The sequence below is a fragment of the Pseudophryne corroboree genome, chromosome 1 (genome assembly GCF_028390025.1).
Source record: "Pseudophryne corroboree isolate aPseCor3 chromosome 1, aPseCor3.hap2, whole genome shotgun sequence".
Classification (NCBI taxonomy): Eukaryota; Metazoa; Chordata; class Amphibia; order Anura; family Myobatrachidae; genus Pseudophryne; species Pseudophryne corroboree.
Window position 1 is genome coordinate 890,718,820 of NC_086444.1, and position 24,441 is coordinate 890,743,260.

At 43.7% G+C, this 24,441-nt stretch overlaps 1 long non-coding RNA gene and 1 pseudogene across 1 annotated transcript in view; both read left to right on the forward strand.

Annotated features, from left to right (window-relative positions):
- Window positions 1–5,946, forward strand: part of LOC134960727 (uncharacterized) — a 67,045-nt gene extending 61,099 nt beyond the window's left edge. The window contains exon 4 of the long non-coding RNA XR_010187813.1: window positions 5,739–5,946. This is a non-coding gene — a long non-coding RNA (uncharacterized LOC134960727). The remainder of the gene's footprint in view (window positions 1–5,738) is intronic.
- LOC134944011 (5S ribosomal RNA) lies at window positions 3,315–3,433 on the forward strand (annotated as a pseudogene).
- Window positions 5,947–24,441: the final 18,495 nt, after the last annotated feature.

The following is a 24,441-nucleotide window of genomic DNA, read 5'->3' on the forward strand; positions in this document are numbered from 1 at the left end:
GGAAAAATTCCATACATTCCTTGCGGACCTACTTCAATTCACACTCAGTCACAACCTTTTCACCTTTAACAAGAGATTCTACTTACAAACTAGGGGCACAGCTATGGGGGCAGCGTGTGCCCCGACGTATGCCAATATCTTTCTAGGATGGTGGGAACGCGAATTTGTTTTCAGTGACAGTAATGATGTCTTTACGACCAACATCATCATGTGGGTAAGATACATCGACGATATTCTGATGATTTGGGAAGGAGATGTACAGATGTTACTCTTGTTTATCGAACATTTAAACAACAACAATCTCAATATTCGCCTTACTCACGCCATCAGTCAAGATGAACTCCCATTTCTGGACATACTCATCTTTAAGGATAAAAATGACATGCTTTCAACAAAGTTATTTAGGAAGGAGACATCATCCAATACACTTCTACATCAAACCAGCTCCCATTTCCCTCCCACAATAAATAATATACCCAAAGGAGAATTCCTACGCTTAAGAAGAAACTGCTCTAATGATCAGGATTTCGCAGAACAAAGCAAAGACCTCTCTAATAGACTTCGTGAGAGAGGATACAGCAACACATCTATCAAGAAAGCCAGTAGAAACATCCAGACCACTCAGAGAGAACATTTAATTTTTGATAAGAAACAAAAGAAACAAGAGGATAAAACCATCAGGTTCGTTGGGGGATTTTGTCAAGAATGGCACCAGGTTAAACAAGCTATCCAAAAACATTGGGGAATTCTCCACTTGGACCCTACTCTATCTGAAAAACTTGGACCACAAGTATCCATGAGTTGGCGGAGATCAAGAAATTTGAAAGATAGATTGGTGTCTAGCCATTTCCAACCATCTCGTGATAAACCACAGACTACCACTGGCACACATCCATGCGGTCACTGTAAAGCATGCCAATATATCCTTAAGACTGACCACATTCAGGATCGCTATGGCAAAGATATTAAATTTAAGCATTTCATCAACTGTTCCACCGAAGGCGTGATCTATTGTATTGTGTGCACTTGTGGACAAAGATATGTGGGCATGACGACTAGAGCCCTCAAGCAAAGAATCCTTGAACATATTGGATCCATCCGGAATGCCACCAAGGACTTACAAAAAATGAAGCAACTCACCTCTATAGCACGACACTTCTTTTCCAACCATGCAGGTCGGTGGGATGGACTTAAAGTCTGTGGACTAGAAAAAGTGAAATTGGGTCTACGTGGGGGAGACCTGACCAGCACTCTCTTACGAAAGGAATGTGAATGGACATTTAAACTAAACTCACTGCATCCACATGGACTGAATGAAACTATGAATTTTGGAGCATTTCTTCCAATTTGACTGTCCAATTTGATTGACTAATTCATTTTTTCATCATTTTTTTATCTCTTTTTAATAATCAGTAACCATAGTTATAATTCCTAATTTTAATTTTTATTATTTCAACACAGTGGTTCTTAACTATACCAGCACTATAAGCCAATTATACAGTATCTCCTTCATTAATGACTTTCATTAAATCATTATATAGCTGCCTTTATATATAACATTAGCACCCACATTTACACACAGTCACATCTATTATATAATTTAAATAGCACTCCTCTTATTTAACCTTACCACATATCCTGCTTACCCAATCCCTTCCCCCCACCCCCCCACCCCCAAACAACTTCCCCCCCCCGCCCCCCCCCCCCCTTTTTTCCTATTCCCCCCTTAATAATTAAATCTACTCATAAAAGTCCATACACAAATTAATAATTAATTAATCCTAATATCCACACACAATAATTTTCACCAATTATTCACCTATACCTCACACATTATTTTTAATTCTTTATACACATTCACGCACCACCATTATATACTATAAGGCTTATAATAATTAAATCCCCTTGGCAATTTAATCTGCAAACGTTTTTGCAGGACACCTAAGTTGTTTGATCTATTTTTATAATTACTTCTAAGCTCATACAAACCGTGTCAGAATCAACATAACAATCAAACAGGTACAACCCTGATTGGCTACTCGTACAGATTTAAGTCAGATCCTGACACCACATGTTCACACTACCCGTGAACAAGCTAATCTGTGAAACGTACGTTGGGAGGTGAACAGGTGAACAGGGTCATGATGAGTGCGCTCACATGACCAGAGACCGGCAGGAGAGGAGATCAGACAGGCAGCACAGACGCTGGAGCCCGGCGATCAGCGGCGCACCACAAGCAGACAAACACTTAAGTATTTCTTTTCTCTCCACTAGCCTATCGATCTCCCGTTAGCAGGAGAGGAGATTAAACAAACTGCACAGACGCTGGAGCTTAGCGGCCAGCGGTGCACTAAGAGCGGGCAAATATAAGTATTTCTTTTGTCCCATCTGCTATACTGTCTCCCGTTGAACCTACTTGCACATACAAATTCAAGAATCAATGTGCATTGGTCTCTTTGGCAAATGTTATGCCAATCATCATAATATAGCGCATCAGCACCTAGTCATATGCAGGTTTTTTACTGGATTATAAAGCTATTGTGCATACCATAGCTAAACACATTGTAAAAATCACCTAGCATATGCTCTTTTGGGGGATCACTTTATATGTCCCCTCTTCGGGTTCATTTTGGTATTTTCTGTCTGTTTATTACATGTTAGACAGATACATTATAGACACACTGTGGATACATGCAAAATAAGTTATTGTGGCCGATTTATTTATCTTTTTGTTTCAAAGACAACATTTATACCTTGTTTATGCACGATGGTACTAATTAGCCTCTAAATGGATAATTGAGATGGTTACACATCCTGCCTACTTTTCAAGTCTGTTTTCTTTCTCCTAAAAATTTCAATATCATCTTTTGTCCAGCAATTTCGATCATGGCATAATAGGAGTTTTTATTTATGATCTTTGGAGTTTACAATTTCACAATAACCTCTCTTTTTCCCTTTAATAGGGTGATCCAATTAACAATAGAGACGATTTCTCTTTGGATCATATACAAACATTGCGGCATGTTATCAGTATAACAGTGGTCTATATCTGCCTTACCGGCAGCAGAAACCCATTTTCAAAGGTGCTGCACAGCACATAATGAAACATACAGGCATTCCCTGCGGGCCAAGAAACTTTTGACCACATGATTTAAACCTACGTATACCTACATATTTTGGATACATTTCGGTGCAATGATGGTCAAACATACATTGTCTCTTTAGAGATTATTCGGTCAACTTGGTAACAAGGTGCTTACCAATAACCCTCTACCATTTACATATTAGTGGTAGAATTTGCCATATCAATGCTGATCTACTACCATACCACACCGCGCATGCCCAATCTCGTCTGATCTTGGAAGCAATACGGTGTTGGGCCTGGTCAGTACTTAGGTGGTGGACCACTAAGGAATACCAGGTGTTGTAGGTTTTTTTGACGGCAGCAATTTGGTCATAGCACCTATTCCATACATCCTAGTATTCTGGGCCTGCCAAATAATGCCTTGTATTTTCATCAATATTTTCACAATTTAGCTTTACCAGGTGGCTTACATCTATTAGCCAACAATTACTTATGCCAGGAATAGACAGGCAGATAAAATGCCTAACAGACATAACATCTGCCACTGCAGATCTCACAGTATATGTATGTTTTTAACCATATTGTATTTTACTCTTATAAAGCACAATGAGTTCACATGGTGTAATAGTGATCTAAAGGATTGTCACTATCTCAGTGAATGTTGTGATTAATTACTTTTAGTGTATATACTTAATCTGAACTTTTACATGACATTAGTCCAGTGGTTCCCAAATTGTGTGCTGTAGCACCCTGGGGTGCCTCCAGGGGCACCTGCTCGTGGCCATTGTGAGCATGCTGCTGCAGTATTCTATGTGGCGTGGCCTGCCACATAGAATACTGTGAAAAGGTCCCTCCCAAAATGGCCACCACCTGAGAGAGGACAGTTTTTAAGAGGAGGCAGTGGCCATTTTGGGATAGACATTTAATAGATGGAGCCTGGAGAAAGCAGGCGGAGGCAGAAAATGGCACAGCAGTGACAGGGATGTGGCGGGGCATTGGTATTGGCAGCAGAGTGAGCAGGCTAACAGGCCAGCAGCATGACCCCTTGACAATGAGCGGGTACAGTGCAATTTTAAGTGAGGCATGGTGCTAGGGGGCATTACTGTGTCGGACATAATAAGGTGCAATAGGCATTACTGTGTGGCTCTTAATATGGTGCAAGAGTCATTACTGTGTGGGGCATAATTTGGTGCTAGGGGTATTACTGTGTGGGGCATAATATGGTGCAAGGGGCATTACTATTTAGGGCATAATATGGTGTAAGGTAGTATTTTCCTGCAAGATCACGTCCATTTCAGTAAGGCCACATCTATTTTTTGATAGACTACGTCCCCTTTTTCGGGGCATGCACATATTTTGCCACAATGGTGGAGTGGGGGGCGTCAATGTTTAGTGTTTGCACTGGGAGTCAAATTGGCTATAAGCAACCCTGCCTCCAGGCACTTGCAGAGGTGCCTTGGCATAGCCAGGACCATTTCTAATTATTTATGGTCAATGTAAAAGGCAAACCCAGTGCTTGTGGATTCCAGTTATAAAATATGTTCACAGGCAGAAACAAATCTTGTCCCTCACTAATAACTGAATCTAAGGATGACATATAAACACAATTTATTTAATTTAATATTTTCTTTCTAAATGTTTCAATAAGAAACTTTTGATCTAGGGGTGCCATGAAATATATTCTGATACTCTAGTGCGTCATGACTCAAAAAAGTTTGGGAACCACAGCATTGATTAGCCCAGGGGTTCTCAAACTCGGTCCTCAGGACCCCACACAGTGCATGTTTTGCAGGTAACCCAGCAGGAGCACAGGTGTAGTAATTACTCACTGACACATTTTAAAAGGTCCACAGGTGGAGCTAATTATTTCACTTGTGATTCTGTGAGGAGACCTGCAAAACATGCACCGTCTGGGGTCCTGAGGACCGAGTTTGAGAACCTGTGGATTAGCCCATTCTAGGTCCAAGATTGTATAAAGTGCTGTACTGTCTAAATAGATCAAAGACATTTATCAGGGAGATTTATACATGGGACATTTATGGTACAATTTCTGATATTCCATGGCTCATTTAAATATTTATGGCAAAACCTTGTAGAATATATTTCAAAGATCATCCAACTGTTAGGATTACACTTAAACAAATTGAGATATTTCCTGGGTTTGTGTGCTGCATAATTTCCCAGAAGCATTGAGTGTCATTTACATATAAGAAGTAGCATGTACAGTACTGACAAGAATCACTTATACTCTCTTCAACTGATTAGTATATTACAATTTAAGAAGTGGTGTGCCTTTGCCTCCACTCATCTTAATTAGATACAGTGATGGTCTTTGTTTTAAATGTATTACTAATATTATTAATAAAATGTATTTTTATAGCACCAGCTTACTACATTGTGTTTTAAAATTGAGAACAAATTCAGTGATATGATCCACACCACAACCCTTCTACAGTAATAAAAAAAGACTGGGCAATAACAGAACTCTTGAGAGTATGCTTTCACCTTGCTATACTATATGCATAGCTTTATACTATTCCTTGTTCCATATTGATACAGTATTGTTTGCCAATATACTCATGCCTTTGTATTGTATACCCATTTTCTTTCACTTTTGTGACTGTGTGATCTGTGTTTATTGTCTTCAATACAGATTTTCATTCATTTGCTGTAAGAAGAATGCCCAAAGTTACTCAATAAACCTGCAAGCATTCAATGTTTACCTACTGAACCCATTATTGATATACTCTACTTGGTCAACATGGTTGTTAAATTGGAATCAGAATACATTGACAACATTTATCTTTGTAGAGCAGAAAGGATGAAGATGCAGAGCTGGCCCTAACAAATTTGATGCACTTGGCAAGATTTTTGTTGGTGCCCCCTAGCAGGTAATCCCACCATCTTCATGGTGGCTGGCCCCGGTGCAATGTTCTGGCTGCATCAATGCTAGTTCTGCCTCTGACCCAGTACTCTATCCCATAAACCTGTAAAATCCCCCCACATCCCTTATTCTGCACATACACACCTTACTCCCCATAACCTCCACATACACCCCCTATCTCACCCAACTCTTATCGTCATACCCCTATACCCCCACACACCCTATTCCCCTATACACACCCCATATCCCTCTACCCCTACACAACCTACTACTCATGTCTTCCCACATACACTCCATACCCCTCTACCCAACAAACCCTGCACTACCTGTCCCGCCACATATACCCAGGGCTGTTTCTAGCCAATTTGGCTCCCAGTGCGAGATTTGAAAATGCGCCCCCCCCATTGACATAAAAAAGTGCCCCCCCATAGATATAAAAAGAAAAAGCATGCGCTGCTGACAAGGGGTGTGGCCTCATTAAAATGGGCATGGTCTCATCTGAAAAGACTACCTTACACCCCAGTTTTTGACCTTGCACCAACAGATCACGGCCACCACAGGAAAAAAAAAAAATATATATATATTATGCCATACACCGCAATGCCCTTGATACATTAAATCCCCATTTTACACATTATGGCAAGCAAGTGTCCCCATTTTACACATGGCGGCAGGCAAGAGTCCCCATTTTACACATGGCGGCAGGCAAGAGTCCCCATTTTACACATGGCGGCAGGCAAGAGTCCCCATTTTACACATGGCGGCAGGCAAGAGTCCCCATTTTACACATTGCGGCAGGCAAGTGTCCCCATTTTACATATTACAGCAGGCAAGTGTCCACATTGCAGCATGCAAGAGTCCTTATTTTACACATTACGGCAGGCAAGAGTCCCCAATTTACACATTAGGCAGGCAAGTGTCAAGTGGGGGGGGAAGGAAGGTAGAGTGATGGAGGGAAAGAGAGAGAGAGACTTAATTACATTTGCAGAGGTTCTTCCTGCTCTTCGGCCCACCTCTCCCTCCTCGCGCCGTCCGCCTCATCCTTTTAGTAGCTTGGCTCCCCCTCCTCTTGTCATCAGTACTCCGCTCGGGGGGGGGGCGTCACAGTGCAACCGCGTCATTCTGCAAAACTCCACTCCCCAAGCAGGAGTACTCGGGAAGAGGGAGGAGGGGGAATCAAGGACACGCAGAAGTGCCGCGGCGGGCACCCTTGTGCGGTTGCACGGCTCGTCCGCCCCAAGAAACGGCACTGCATATACCCCATATTTCTCTACCCCAAAACACATACCCTACTCCCACACATAGTGTACACCTCATAACCCTCTACCCCTGCCACACACACCCCATTCTCCCACATACACCCATAATCTTCTACCCCCCCACCCACAAACCACCACCACCACAACTGTAAAGCCATGCCGGACTCCAGGCATTGCAAATGCCCTAGGCAATTGCCTAGTTTTCATATGTCTTGGGCCAGCTCTGGGACGATGCATTATTTGAAATACTATCTAGATCTCCTTTCTATTAACACGTAAAGTATGGTGCCTTATTAAAGGGGGTTTTATCAGTTGGGGTATACTACTGTAGCAATCCTTTACTGTATTTATTTTGCTTTTTAATAAATGACTAATTCCTCTTACAGGAAGTCATTACCCTTATAAATAGATCATTACAGTCACATATTATTATACAGGGTGGTCCAAAAATACTTACAAGTATATATTTATACTACAGTATGTTTAAATGATATGTTTTTATTACTATATGTATACTATATTTACACTACATAGTGTATTTCTTTGTTTTTCACTAAAGATTCACTGCCATTATTCCAATTCTGCACCAAATAAAGAATAAATAATGAAAGATTATTATTGTATAGCTACTTTTGGGCCACCCTGTATATATTATACAATATAAATAATAAATTTGCTTGTAAATGTGTTTGACACACAGCTGTATTACATTTAATATTGAACTTTTTCATCCTGCCCACTGTCTTCCTACTGTATGTCTACCTCAGTAAGTCAGCGCTCCTAAAATCTTAAGTGCTTTGTTGTTCTGTGGTATGAGTCAGTCTCATTGCTTAATACATTTTCCAACTAGGGATTTCTTTACTTCTGCTGGAACAAAAGACTCATTACAGTATACAGTATAATGTATACCCCAAACTATCTTGTGACTTTATCTGTGATAACAGTTTCATGCACACCCATAAATCTCTGTTGATAACACAGTGCATCCCCAAGATCTCTGATGTAGACAAAATGTACACCAAAATGGATTATTTATCCTCCTGCAGTCTCACATTGGGGGATATGTATTGATAAAGCTAAATATTTATCTTATATAAAACCCTTTATGAGGTCTAAGAACACTGTACACTATTTACGTATGGAGTATCGTAAGGGTACGCTAGTTGCGTAACAATCGCTTAGCCGTGGTCGAGACGCTCAAGCGTCACGTTCGCTCACGGCCAAGAGATCACAGGCAGGCACGCTATTGGCTGCTGACTAACGTAATGGTTCACTATAGCGTAACGGACGCTGTATCGGGAGCGGGCTGCTCGAGCGATACAGACGCTCACGAGAATACGCTGTTGGTATCGGGCACACTTATAGGTGAACGACCACCATAATGCTACGCTATCAGCGTAGCGGACGCTCGAGACCACGAGGAGATCACGAGCGGCGCAGACGCTCACAATGTTAAACCTTTATATCTAAACCATAAACAATGTAATATGCTGTAAAACCTTAGTGTAGAGATAGGGTGTAGATGCAACACAGTGTAACCTTATTAACTTAAAAGCTGTTTGAGCGTCACCGACGCTCTGAGAATACTTAACACTATAAGAAATACACAGATACCGTGCTTAGGGTCCAACGCCTAATATATATATTATGAATGTTATACTTGCAAAAGAATTAATACAATACAAGTCATACACTACAATATAACATAGACTACCTAACCAGATAACTACACATGAAATACAATACAATACTATTACGTTTAAGGGATTACGAGAGAAAGAGGAGAAGAGAGAGAGAGAGAGAGATATGGCCCATAACAACAAGAAAGACAATATGATTGCGGAGAAAACTTACGCACAAAGGAAACGATCGCATGCGCCTCTGGACATCCAGCTCCCGATTTTCAGCAATGATAACCGTTGAAGAGTGAGAGCTGGATGTGATCGGCTTGTCTATTTATGCCCCACACACAATACAATTCAATGGTCCCTACAATCTCATTGTTCATTGGACACAGGAATTCCTCCTCGCATTATAACAAAAGGTCATAGGTTGATTCATACAGGTGGGCTGTGACGATTTCCAACCGCTCAGGTGGGTGGGAAACTAGGTTTCCCGCCGCATGGATAATTAAGTGCAAATAATAGTAAATGGACATAAACTTCTTATGTCCATAATTATTCGCACGAGCGATTAATCCGCTTCAAACCAACACCGGAATATTGCTAATTAAATACTCTTCCGATGGATACTAAACACCACTGTATTACTCCTGTCTGACCCTTCGTATCAAACAAAGGGGGATTTCTCTGTTCATGAACATTCTACATTAACCAAACTTTCAGAATCTATCAAAGGGACCATGATCTACAAAATACATTATATAGTGGAAATATGTAACGATTGAGTCGCACGCTACGAACACATGAACTCTACCGTAAATGCACATACCGCGCGCCCGCGGGTGCCCGCAACAGCGAGTATGCGCACGCACGGGAGAGCGCACGCATGCGCAGCGCAGACCTGTATGAGGTGCAAATATGGCAGTGTGCATCGTGATATTTTTCTGACTTTGACAGTCCACCCTTTGGCAGTCAACAATAACTGCCACTTCCTAAAACATTTCAAAAAGAGAAAAATATATGTCAGGGGTTAATACATTTACATGGTTGGGTAGGGGAGGAGAGGAGAAGGTAGGAAAAGGGTATGACCTAGTGAGATAGCAGAAGCATGTGTGTATGAATCCGTGTTTGGGGGTCATGTATCATCGTGCCGTACGTGTTTTAAATCAAGCTTCGAGGTATTGCGAAGTATACATTTGAATTCCTTCTTATCCCGTGGTACGGATCTGTGGATGGGCTGTCAAACTTTACCGAGCTCTTTTCGGATTTTGGTTGTAACAAAATGGGGAGCACATTTTAGTTGATGATACATGAATGGGGGAATATGTGATTGCTGATATCTGTGCCTGTATTCCCTATACTATGTGTGTAATTACCTGAAGGTTGTAGAGATGAAGAAAAGACATAATTACGGTAAATGCAGTGGTATTCTATGTCAGGTAAATGAACATTTGTCGGTTGAAGTCTTGTTCGGTGTCTGTTGAATGCAGTTTTCTTTGTGCTTTTGCCCATAAGGTGCGAGCAAAAGCTTTGTCAATGTCCATAGATTTACAAAAGTGTTGGGCTAGCGTAATTTTAAACTTTCTAGGGAAACTGGGGATCTATGGCAAAGTTCATCAAAAATCTGTGTATCAGGTTGTCAAAACTTCTTCTTTAATCCATCTGTTGTCTGTATATCGGCTCATCAAATTCCTCGTCCAAGTGGGTCTTTTTACCTTGGAGAAAACGGAAAAACAGGTGAAAGAAACGGACCGTATAATCGCATTTTCATTACATCATTGTTTCTACCGTCGGGTCATAAATCAAATCCATGGGAATTACAGTTTCCTCACTCCTTAAACTCATCACCCTGGTACTTCGTTTGCACTTCGTTAAAGCCTGACCGCATCTAAATATCAAGCCAATCGTTATGATAACACCTAAGATACATAGGAGAAACTTCCCTACATCCATTATGACTCCTTGAGCCCATTCTCCTAAACCGGAGAACCAATTTCGCGGGTTCAACCATGACACCCAACCAGTCAGCTCATTACTCACAGCAGCAAGGGTGAGATTGTGTCTCCTGCGAAATTCCCACTTCAGTTGGAGAATATCGTCCATCTTTTGGTCTATGACCTCGACCGGGTCCTCGGTACTATTTGTAATATATGTGCAACATTTCACGCCGTACTGCGTTGCCAGTGTGACACAATATCCACCTGTTACTGCCGTGAGATAATTGAGAATCATTCTATGCTGAACTAGTTCTGTTTTATAAGCTTGAAGTTCTCTTCCAGTATACCTAAACGTGTCATCATACATTTCTGTGATATTGTCTAACAAATTTGCGAGCGCAGATATGTATTTATAATTCAACACTCCTCTGGCGGTGCGAGTGAAATCTAATGCGATTAGAACCTGAATCCCGGTGGATTCATGGATCATGTCAGAGGCCGGATGCTCTGTTCTTTCTATCAGGTGCCGTTTAACTACGTGCTCGTAATGGGTGTGAGTATAAGGAGCTTGGGCAACACGGTGTATATCCTTCATTTTGGCATGTGATACAGTCATTACTTCAGGCAGTACTTTTCCAATATAACACAATCCTTCAGAGTTTGGGGCAAGCCACTTATACGCCTTCCTCCCGCATATGAAATATGCATCATCGGGGAGAATATATGGGACGGAGTAGGACATAACCATATTACACATCTTCCATGTGAAATCTCCTAACCCTAATTCTCCCATCTGTCTAGTACACGTATCAGTTTGTACGATATGTGCACAGTATCCTGGTGATACCTCTCCAACTCTCGTAATCCTACTTCCTAGGGTATACCTATATAGGAAAGATTTTCCTCTACTGGCTATGTGGCGTATAAGCTCTGTATCTGTCGGCATTCTATCTGCTCTATATGAAAAGGTCATGGTTTGGTTACTCCATGACACTTCCCAATTTCCCGGCTTTCGGGGATTGGAAATGTTAAAACATATGAGGGATCTATCCACATGATATTGGTGGAGCTTCAAACTAGGAGGACTGGAGATATTAAACCTCCTGTCCACCGGCCTCCCACCACTTAGCTCAAGTACCTCCCCTATCGTTAAAGGAAATGGTACTAGTCCTGATTTGCTATGACCTTGAGGTACTTGAGAGCATACCCAACAATCTGTTTGATTTAACACACTACCCACTAAGGAGTGATAGTCACTCAAGGGATGCCGGTCCATGTGGATATTAAAACTGGATTGGCATTTCTTGATGCACCCATCCTCAACTACATTGTCACAGAGCCTACAGATACAGTTTTCTTCAGCTAACAATCCTTCACAATTCCTTCTATGGTCAATGCTATCGGATCGTTTTCTGATACTCGCCTTTGCTTGTTGATTATGTTGTTCTTGGAAAACTACGCCTCCATCTCTGTCATCAGAACCCATTCCAGAACCTCTCTCGACCTCCATGGTACTCTCGCCGGAACAGACTGCTCTGGTCAACATCATGGTCAACAGGAAAATCCGGATCACAGTCTCTTGGGGCAAGTCCATCTTGTAGGAGGAAACGAAGAAGAATGAGAAGGGGGAAAAATAATTTGAGGGAGGGGGGATGGGAAGTGGAGAAAAACAATAAAAGGGAACAGGGAATCGACAACTGCTTTTGATCTTGTGATTCTCAATGCTCAGGTGCCGCCTCAGTCCTCCTGGAACAGACACTCCAGTGATACAACGTCCTCTACCGTCTGTTCCTTATCACGGGACCTCTCTGGATCAGCAACCTTCTTACAATGGGACGAATGAACCCAAGTCTCTCTCTCGGCAACCTTCAATGCTGTAGTGCTAGTCAATAAGACTTGGTATGGTCCTTCCCATCTGTCAATAAGGCAACCTGAGCGTAGAAAATTCCGTATCATTACATAATCCCCAGGTTCAATGTCATGACAATTACTATCTGGTAAATCAGGAATCACTAACTTCAAATTATCATTTTGATTCCTTAGCTGTTTACTCATATTAACCAGGTACTTTACAGTCACTTCATTGTTACACTTCAAATCTTCCTGAGGGTTAATCATAACATGCGGTTGTCGACCAAACAAGATTTCAAAGGGAGACAGATTAAGAGGGGACCTGGGAGTGGTTCTGATGCTGTACAGTACAATGGGTAAAGCTTCTGGCCATGGCAATCCTGTTTCTGCCATAACTTTGCTCAGTTTATTTTTAATAGTGCTGTTCACTCTTTCTACCTTCGCACTCGCCTGTGGACGGTATGGAGTGTGCAGCTTGCTATCAATTCCCATCAACTTACACATTCCTTGAAAGACATCACCTGTAAAATGGGTACCCCTATCACTTTCAATTATTCTAGGGATACCATATCTACATACAAATTCCTGCACAATTTTCTTAGCAGTAAACATAGCGGTATTTGTGGCCGCAGGAAATGCTTCGACCCAATTTGAAAAAACATCTATACAAACAAGTACATATTTCAAATTTCGACAAGGGGGTAATTGAATGAAGTCAATCTGTATTACCTGGAAAGGGCCGCCTGCAGGTGGGATATGAGATGGTTCTGTTGGTATTGCCTTTCCGATGTTCTTTCTCAAACAGGTAAGGCATGACATTGCTCTCTTACTTGCATGAGATGAAAATCCTGGGGCGCACCAATATGCTCTTACCAACTTGCACATTCCCTCCTTGCCCAGATGAGTCAGCCCGTGAGCTGCCTCAGCTAAACATGGAAGATATGCTCTGGGGGCCACCGGTTTACCTTGTCCATCCGTCCAGAGTCCTGAGGACTCCTGGCCATATCCCTTTGCCTTCCAGACTGCCCTTTCCTGTGTGGAACACAAATTTTGCATCTCACACAACTTCTGTGTGTTGATGGTATTAAATACCATCAGTTGTGTGGTGTCTGTCTGTCTGGGGGTACCAGCTGCTAACTTAGCTGCTTCGTCTGCTCGGCTGTTACCAAGTGATACTGGGTCCTGGCTATATGTGTGTGCTTTACACTTGATAACAGCCACTCTGTCGGGTTCCTGTATCGCTGTTAGAAGCCTTTTGATGTGAGCTGCATGCGCTATCGGTGTACCAGCTGCCGTCATGAAATTTCTGAGGCGCCATAGGGCTCCGAAATCATGGACTACCCCGAATGCGTATCTAGAATCAGTGTAGATATTGGCTGATTTGCCCTTAGCCAATTCACATGCTCTGGTTAGGGCGACCAGTTCAGCAACCTGGGCTGAGTGAGGTGGGCCTAGCGGTTCCGCTTCTATGGTGCCTTGGTCATCTACGACTGCGTATCCAGTACACAAGTCTCCCGAGTCTGACTGTCTGTGACAACTACCGTCCGTGTAGAAAGTTAGATCTACATCTTCCAGTGGGTTGTCACTGATGTCAGGCCTTGCGGTAAAATTTTGGGTCAAATATTCCATACAATCATGTGTGTCTTCCTTTGTGTTAAATTCTCCTTCCCCACCACTCTCATCCTCCACCCTTTGTGCCTGTCCAGGCACACCTGGGAGATATGTTGCAGGGTTTAATGCACTGCATCTCCTTATGGTGATGTTTACGGGGGCCATTAGTGCCAATTCCCATCTTGTAAACCGCGCTAATGAGACGTGCCTGGTTTGGGCAGAATTTAGCAAGGCTGACACTGCATGTGGTGTATGAATTGTGAGGTTGTGACCTAGCACTACGTCTTCGCTTTTCGTTACTAGCAATGCTATCGCAGCAACGCTTCGCAAGCATGTGGGGAGGGATCGCGCTACCGTGTCTAGCTGAGCGCTGTAGTATGCTACTGGCCTGCTGGCATCACCGTGCTTTTGGGTTAAGACGCCTGCCGCGCAACCAGCACTTTCTGTTCCGTACAGCTCAAAGGGTTTCCCATAGTCTGGCATACCTAATGCTGGTGCCTGCGTTAGGCACTGTTTAAGTCTCTCAAATGCCATCTCGGACTCGTCTGTATGCGAAATCCGATCAGGTTTGTTTGAGGAGACCATCTCCTGCAAAGGTAACGCTATAATGGAAAACCCTGGGATCCAGTTACGGCAATACCCACACATTCCTAAAAATGTTCTGATCTGTTGCTGGGTTTGTGGCAGAGTCATGTCTCTAATTGCTTGAATTCTATCAGCGGTCAGGTGTCTCAGTCCTTGTGTTAGACAGTGTCCCAAATATTTTACCTTAGTTTGGCATAATTGCAACTTGTCTTTGGAAACCTTGTGTCCTGTGTCTGAAAGATGAAACAGGAGCTGTTTCGTATCCTTCAGGGATGCTTCCAATGAATCAGAACACAGTAGTAGATCATCCACGTACTGTATTAATACTGATCCACTCTCTGGTTGGAAAGACTGTAAACAATCATGCAAAGCCTGGGAAAAGATACTTGGACTGTCTATGAAACCTTGTGGTAATCGAGTCCATGTGTATTGGACTCCTCTGTATGTGAATGCAAACAAGTATTGGCTGTCAGGGTGCAGAGGTACCGAAAAGAAAGCGGAGCAGAGGTCAATAACAGTGAAAAATTTCGCAGTGGGAGGGATTTGCATAAGGATGACAGCTGGATTTGGCACTACGGGGAACTGACTCTCAACTATTTTGTTAATCCCCCTTAGATCCTGCACTAGCCTGTAACCCCTCCCCCCACTCTTTTTAACAGGGAAGATGGGACTATTGGCAGTGCTGGACGTTCTTACCAGAATGCCCTGTTGTAGCAAGCGCTCTATTACGGGATACACTCCTAACTCCACCTCTGGCTTCAGAGGGTACTGTGGGATTTTTGGAGCTATCCTACCATCTTTTACTTGTACAACTACCGGAGCTACGTTTGCCATTAATCCAGTGTCCTGTCCATCTTTAGTCCAAAGTGACTCTGGTATCTGGGATGTCATTTCCTCTACTTGGGATGGAGTCCTATTTGTCATAATGGTATGTGACATTAATTTTGACGGGGAGTCTAACATGTCTCGCACTTCCTGAGCGTGATTCTCAGGTATGTCCAAGAATACACCTTCAGGAGTACAATAAATGACGCACCCCATTTTGCACAATAAGTCTCTTCCCAGGAGATTAGTCGGTGCCGATGCAGCCAGCAAAAAGGAATGCTTGGTATGTAACGGCCCTACTGTAATCTCGGCTGGTTTGCTAACAGGGTAGTGCTGGACTACTCCTGTTACTCCTATGGCTGGAATTGTCTTACCAGTGGTTCTCATGCCCACTGTCGAATTTATCACTGATTTGGCCGCCCCTGTGTCTACAAGAAAGTTTAATTATTTACCAGCTACATTGATTGCAATTTCAGGTTCACTCCCAAGACTTGCAATCAATTTTACTGGCTGCAGATTACAGGTATGGCCACACCCCTATTGGGTATGGTGACCTCCCTGAATCCCGCTGGCAGCAACTGCTTGTGACGGGGTTAAATGGGAACTACCAGTGGCTTGCCAGTCTCTGTTCGGGGGGTATCTTTTTGTTTCCCCTGTATGTGGCTCATAACTCCGTCTCTGCGGACCCTGCTCCCAATGTCGTGTGTCGTGTCGTTGTCTAGGGGGTTGATATGAGTTTTGTGAATTTTTTCACTCTACAATCTCGTGCCATGTGTCCCTGTCTATGACAAGAAAAACAAGTTACCACATTTGACTTACCCACAGGGTTTGGTGATTTATACAAAGGCTGCCTTGTGGTCAGGGCCTGTATACTTACGGCCATTAACTTATCACCTTGTGACTCCCTGTGTCGGGTGATATTCCGGTCGTGATCAATAGCAGCCTCTCTCAAAGTAGCCACCGACAGACCTCGCCAACATGGTTGCGTGGTCTGTACTCTTGTCTTTAATGTCTCTTTTAACCCATCCATTAGTACAGATACTGCTACTTCTCGGTGGTTTATGTTTGTTTTAATGTCCTCTATACCTGTGTACTTTGCCATTTCTAGTAATGCCCTGTGAAAATATTCTGCAGCAGTTTCTGACTCTTTCTGTCTAATGGAGAAAATCTTGTTCCACTTAACTACCGCTGGGAAATACTCCTTTAACTGTAAACTTATTCTTTTTACGTTATCTTTGTTGTACACATCTGTAAGAGGTACATCCTGATCTAATCCACAGTCAGCCAAAAATTGAGCTGCGTCGACATTTGAGGGTAAACATGCCCTCAGCAATACCTGCCAGTCTTTGTTATTGGGCTCTAAAGTGTTCCCTAGGTCTCTGATGTATTTCTGGCTGGCAACTAAGTCTTTCCTAGGGTCAGGGAATTCAGACACTATGGTTCTTAATTCCATTCGGGAAAATGGGCTGTACATGGCAATGTTCCTAACAGGAGTGATTCCTGTCGTGTCAGTTTTCCCATTTGGCACTGCTATTACCCTAACAGGATTAAGTCTACTAACATCACTCTGTGTAGGTTCTACAGCCTGTGGTGAAATGGTTTCAGCATAGTGTATGGTGCCGTACTTACCTGTAGATACGACCTCACCTATCCCTCCGCTAGGGGCTTTTGTTACTAATCTCGTGGGTGGAGCCGTGCCTACTGTTGTCTCTGCTATGGTGGCTGCTAGAGAGAGCGCCGATATTGTTGCCGATTCGTCTTCTTGATCACACTCCTGGGGAAAGTTCAAAACAGGGTACAACTTGCACGGGTTAATACTTGCATTGGTTAACTTATTAACATTTACACAGTTGCTAAGTGTTTGTTTGTTACACCCTAATGCGTCATTCTCCGCAACCAATTTCTCTCCTGATATGTATGGTGGCGGCGGGGCCGTCGCTATCAATTTCTTGATAGGATTAGATCCCGCCGCCAAAGCCAATCCTCTCTGTATTTCACCCTCCTGTTGCCATAACTGCAAATAATCATAATGTTGGATTCGTCTCTTTGTTGATTTAATGAGACATATCCTCCTCCTTAAATTTTGCAACACTTCTGGGCTAAAGCTACCTACTCTTGGGAATTTCTCCCCGTCATGCACTGTCATTCTCTCTCATTCATCACATAAAACCTCTGTATGTGAACCATATTTTTCACACATTACGTACCTTGCCGACCCGACTGGTCGGTTTACTGAATCAACCCGAACCGAGGTTGATCGCCCCCTTCCTGAACAATTGGCCCCCATAACTTGCAGGCGTTGCTTTCACCACCTCTGACCTTATTTCAGGGTCTTCAGCGAACCCTTACAAAAACCAAAATGTTCACGATAGGCTGACGGTGGCGGTTTACCGAGTACCCCACTCACTCGCCCACGCCGACCAATACGACCCACACACTGCCTTAGTGCTGGCGTACTCGACCCAGGGCCCCTATGAACCTCTATTTACTGGAACATGCGAGGGATATCCGCAGAACACTTACTCTTTCCAGTAACTATTGGTTGTTGGACAATTCCTGAGTGACCAGCGAACTTCCCTTCAGAAAATAAAAAATTACACAAATCACATCAGAGTGTACAAATAGTTTTACGACCGGGATCGTACACAACTGGTACTGGTCAGATTAACTAATGTACACAATTACGTGCGGTACAATCGTTCAGCACATAAGCAACTAATCTTATGTGCTGAGCGACCAGTGGAATCGAAAATTTCGGCTGCGAATTCCTTCAGCCAGAGCTTTATTGGCCTATATGGGTTTTGCACCAACCCCCTGGGTTGTGCCCTGTTTCTCTTTTATGGCAGACTTCTTAGTCTGCTGTACCTGGACCTCCCGGTCTGTAGTATGACCTCCTGGTCTACTATACTCTACTGCTCAAATTTTATGTTTAACCAGAGATGCCTCCCTAGCCACCATGCACGTCACTTACATGTATGTACCTCTGCGAGAACTCGACTTCTTGTGGTTCAACCTGTAAAATTGTATAAACTTATATATACAAAACACTCACTCACCACACGTACACTTTTGCTTCTATTTCTATTTCTGCGCAGAAATTTTCTTTAGACCAGATGTGTTGTGAATTTGGAGAAGGATCTGTTAATCTAAATTTCGGACACTAAAATAGATTTGCGCTATTTATCGCCTGATGCGCTACTTATCGCCTGTTGCGCTATTTATCGCCTGTTGCGCTACTTAAAAATCAACACTGTCGTGTGACTTGAGTTACGTGGGCGTACCCAGACGCTCCGTTGCGTAATTTACGCTGCGTGCGTCGGCCTTGGCGTACGCGAGTCTCAGCCCTTTGTTAGAGACACATGTACACAAAACCAATGTCCACCGTAACACAACTAACACTTTTATCAATGTAGATGATCCTCGATCGTCTACTGCGCAACACACCAATCTCTCCTTTTACCTTAGGTAGAGTTGCGTGTGGGTTTTACACTTTAACTATGAAATAGCGACAAATCTCTCTTAGCACGTTTTATCAATTATAAAATGGCAAACAGGAGAGTGATATATGAAAATACACGAATGAAAAAGAAATGCAGATATGTGCGTGTGTACGCAAGACAGAAATAAACAGTTTTAAAAGACACTAGCGTGTTGTTCTTACCTCCGGTTCCGGATTCCTTCAGCACCCTTTACTAAGCGAAGCAGACGCTTATCCCGTCAGCACTGCGAAGAATATGATCTCCCGCCCTTTGCTGATGGATAATGTCTGCTGAAATTACCTAGCAGAGATATGTGAAGGACAGGACGAGCCGCCAATTGATAAAGCTAAATATTTATCTTATTTAAAACCCTTTATGAGGTCTAAGAACACTGTACGCTATTTACGTATGGAGTACCGTAAGGGTACGCTAGTTGCGTAACAATTGCTTAGCCGTGGTCGAGACGCTCAAGCGTCACGTTCGCTCACGGCCAAGAGATCACAGGCAGGCACGCTATTGGCTGCTGACTAACGTAATGGTTCACTATAGCGTAACGGACGCTGTATCGGGAGCGGGCTGCTCGAGCGATACAGACGCTCACGAGAATACGCTGTTGGTATCGGGCACACTTATAGGTGAACGACCACCGTAATGCTACGCTATCAGCGTAGCGGACGCTCGAGACCACGAGGAGATCACGAGCGGCGCAGACGCTCACAATGTTAAACCTTTATATCTAAACCATAAACAATGTAATATGCTGTAAAACCTTAGTGTAGAGATAGGGTGTAGATGCAACACAGTGTAACCTTATTAACTTAAAAGCTGTTTGAGCGTCACCGACGCTCTGAGAATACTTAACACTATAAGAAATACACAGATACCGTGCTTAGGGTCCAACGCCTAATATATATATTATGAATGTTATACTTGCAAAAGAATTAATACAATACAAGTCATACACTACAATATAACATAGACTACCTAACCAGATAACTACACATGAAATACAATACAATACTATTACGTTTAAGGGATTACGAGAGAAAGAGGAGAAGAGAGAGAGAGAGAGAGAGATATGGCCCATAACAACAAGAAAGACAATATGATTGCGGAGAAAACTTACGCACAAAGGAAACGATCGCATGCGCCTCTGGACATCCAGCTCCCGATTTTCAGCAATGATAACCGTTGAAGAGTGAGAGCTGGATGTGATCGGCTTGTCTATTTATGCCCCACACACAATACAATTCAATGGTCCCTACAATCTCATTGTTCATTGGACACAGGAATTCCTCCTCGCATTATAACAAAAGGTCATAGGTTGATTCATACAGGTGGGCTGTGACGATTTCCAACCGCTCAGGTGGGTGGGAAACTAGGTTTCCCGCCGCATGGATAATTAAGTGCAAATAATAGTAAATGGACATAAACTTCTTATGTCCATAATTATTCGCACGAGCGATTAATCCGCTTCAAACCAACACCGGAATATTGCTAATTAAATACTCTTCCGATGGATACTAAACACCACTGTATTACTCCTGTCTGACCCTTCGTATCAAACAAAGGGGGATTTCTCTGTTCATGAACATTCTACATTAACCAAACTTTCAGAATCTATCAAAGGGACCATGATCTACAAAATACATTATATAGTGGAAATATGTAACGATTGAGTCGCACGCTACGAACACATGAACTCTACCGTAAATGCACATACCGCGCGCCCGCGGGTGCCCGCAACAGCGAGTATGCGCACGCACGGGAGAGCGCACGCATGCGCAGCGCAGACCTGTATGAGGTGCAAATATGTCAGTGTGCATCGTGATATTTTTCTGACTTTGACAGTATCAAACCTTCTAAAGAGTGGACTAGTGGAGAAGTTGCCCATAGCAACCAAATAGTGTAGCTCGTCAGAATTAAAATACTAGATATAAGAACTTAAAATTTTTTGCAAAAAAAAGAAAAGTTTTAAAAATATATATAAATATTCATTAGAAAACCAATCAGATCTAATGTTTATAATAGAAAGTAATCATATCCAATGGTTGGCTTAGTCATATTGTCTCATGTGCTGGTCATGCACATTTTTCTGACTAAATATTAGTGACCAGCTCTGGTGGAAAATGCCACCCTTATTAGTCTGCCACACTTCTAAATGTTGCCAGGGGCAACTCAAGGGGCGTGCTGGCAGGGCTATTGCAAAGGTGTTAAGGCACAGCTGCAATCACCATGTCAGTGCTGCATCATTGTTTCTTGTGGCAGGCTAATTGGTGCCTCTTATTACTGTCAGGCAACAGCCACCCAGCACTAGGACCCAGAAGCTCTTGACAGAGGTTTGACATCTGATATGTGCCTTCTGCCCATTACCCAGTACACATCTTTTCTCCACGCAGTGGTACTGATGAAGAAGAGCATAAAGAGGAGCATTGCAGGCTATCAATAAGAAAGTAAGTTGGAGGCTGGAGATACAGATACAGGGGACAGGAGGCTGGAAAGACAGACAACTGGAGTATCACATGGGGCAGGATGCTGAAATGATATGTGGGCAGGAGGCTGAAGTGACACAATGGCAAGGAGGCTGGGGTGACGGGGGCAGGAGGATGGAGTGACATGGGGCAGTGGGATGGAGTGAAAGAGGGCAGGAGGCTGGACAAGAGGCTGGAGTGACACAGGGGGCAGGAGGATGGAGTGACACAGGGGGCAGGAGAATGGAGTGACACAGGGGGATGAAGGTTGGAGTTACACAAGGGGAAGGAGGCTGTAATGACACAGGGGGTAAGAGGCTGGAGTAACACAGGGGACAGATGGCTGGAGTGATAGAGGACAGGAGGCTGGAGTGATAGAGGACAGGAGGCTGGAGTGATAGAGGGCAGGAGGCTGGAGTGATAGAGGGCAGGAGGCTGGAGTGATAGAGGGCAGGAGGCTGGAGTGATAGAGGACAGGAGGCTGGAGTGATAGAGGACAGGAGGCTGGAGTGATAGAGGACAGGAGGCTGGAGTGAAAGAGGGCAGGAGGCTTGAGTGATATGGGGCAGGAGGCTGAAGTGATGCAGCAGGCTGGAGTGCCACATGGGTTCCAGAGTTTGGAGGGGATAGGGGGCATAAATCTGGTTGAAACTAGGTTGTATGATGACATTGGTTATATTCCTACTCAAAACAGGCATCTTTTGACCATGAATAACAACACAGACTGAAGACACTGTCAGGTATATTTAGGTAAGGTACGGTATATTTAGTACATACAAAAACCAATATAGAGGGTTTTTTTAAGGGGATGCCAAAGGTACTTTTTGTCCAGGGCTCTGCTTGGTGTAGAGCTGTCCCTGAATGCCACTCTTATTAGTCTACATGGAAAAGTCATTATAAGCTTAGCTGTGGCACTACAATGATTGTACAATTCTGCAGAAATTGCTGGCTCTATATAAACAAAGGATATCAATAATGAAATTAGTTGTACTACGGGGGTAATTCCAAGTTGATTGCAGCAGGATTTTTGTTAGCAGTTGGGCAAAACCATGTGCACTGCAGGTGGGGAAGATATAATATGTGCAGAGAGAGTTAGATTTGGGTGGGTTATTTTGTTTCTGTGCAGGGTAAATACTGACTGCTTTATTTTTACACTGCAATTTAGATTTCAGCTTGAATACACCACACCCAAATCTAAAGGCCCGTACACACTGGCCGATATATCGGCCGTTCTCTTGAACGGCCGATACATCGCGGGACCGTCAGCCAGTGTGTACGGGCGATACGTCTGTGAACTCCGTCGTTCACAGACGTATCGCGTCGGCCGCGCAGCACAGCCGACAGCCAATATATCTAACGATATATTGGCCCGTCGCTGTGTGTGTACGGGGCGGTCGTCCGACCGCCCGTACACATGCTGCGGCGGCCGGCGGTGATTGACAGGTGAACTGGGCGGGCGCGAGCGCCCGCCCAGTTCATGACGTCAGTCCCCCGACGGATCGGGCTGTGTGTATGCACAGCACACTGCCCGATCCGTACATAGATATATCTGCAGATCAATTGATCTGCAGATATATCTAATAGTGTGTACTAGAGATGAGCGCCGGAAATTTTTCGGGTTTTGTGTTTTGGTTTTGGGTTCGGTTCCGCGGCCGTGTTTTGGGTTCGACCGCGTTTTGGCAAAACCTCACCGAATTTTTTTTGTCGGATTCGGGTGTGTTTTGGATTCGGGTGTTTTTTTCAAAAAACCCTAAAAAACAGCTTAAATCATAGAATTTGGGGGTAATTTTGATCCCAAAGTATTATTAACCTCAAAAAACATAATTTACACTCATTTTCAGCCTATTCTGAACACATCACACCTCACAATATTATTTTTAGTCCTAAAATTTGCACCGAGGTCGCTGTGTGAGTAAGATAAGCGACCCTAGTGGCCGACACAAACACCGGGCCCATCTAGGAGTGGCACTGCAGTGTCACGCAGGATGTCCCTTCCAAAAAACCCTCCCCAAACAGCACATGACGCAAAGAAAAAAAGAGGCGCAATGAGGTAGCTGTGTGAGTAAGATTAGCGACCCTAGTGGCCGACACAAACACCGGGCCCATCTAGGAGTGGCACTGCAGTGTCACGCAGGATGTCCCTTCCAAAAAACCCTCCCCAAACAGCACATGACGCAAAGAAAAAAAGAGGCGCAATGAGGTAGCTGACTGTGTGAGAAAGATAAGCGACCCTAGTGGCCGACACAAACACCGGGCCCATCTAGGAGTGGCACTGCAGTGTCACGCAGGATGTCCCTTCCAAAAAACCCTCCCCAAACAGCACATGACGCAAAGAAAAAAAGAGGCGCAATGAGGTAGCTGACTGTGTGAGAAAGATAAGCGACCCTAGTGGCCGACACAAACACCGGGCCCATCTAGGAGTGGCACTGCAGTGTCACGCAGGATGTCCCTTCCAAAAAACCCTCCCCAAACAGCACATGACGCAAAGAAAAAAAGAGGCGCAATGAGGTAGCTGTGTGAGTAAGATTAGCGACCCTAGTGGCCGACACAAACACCGGGCCCATCTAGGAGTGGCACTGCAGTGTCACGCAGGATGGCCCTTCCAAAAAACCCTCCCCAAACAGCACATGACGCAAAGAAAAAAAGAGGCGCAATGAGGTAGCTGACTGTGTGAGTAAGATTAGCGACCCTAGTGGCCGACACAAACACCGGGCACATCTAGGAGTGGCACTGCAGTGTCACGCAGGATGTCCCTTCCAAAAAACCCTCCCCAAACAGCACATGACGCAAAGAAAAAAAGAGGCGCAATGAGGTAGCTGACTGTGTGAGTAA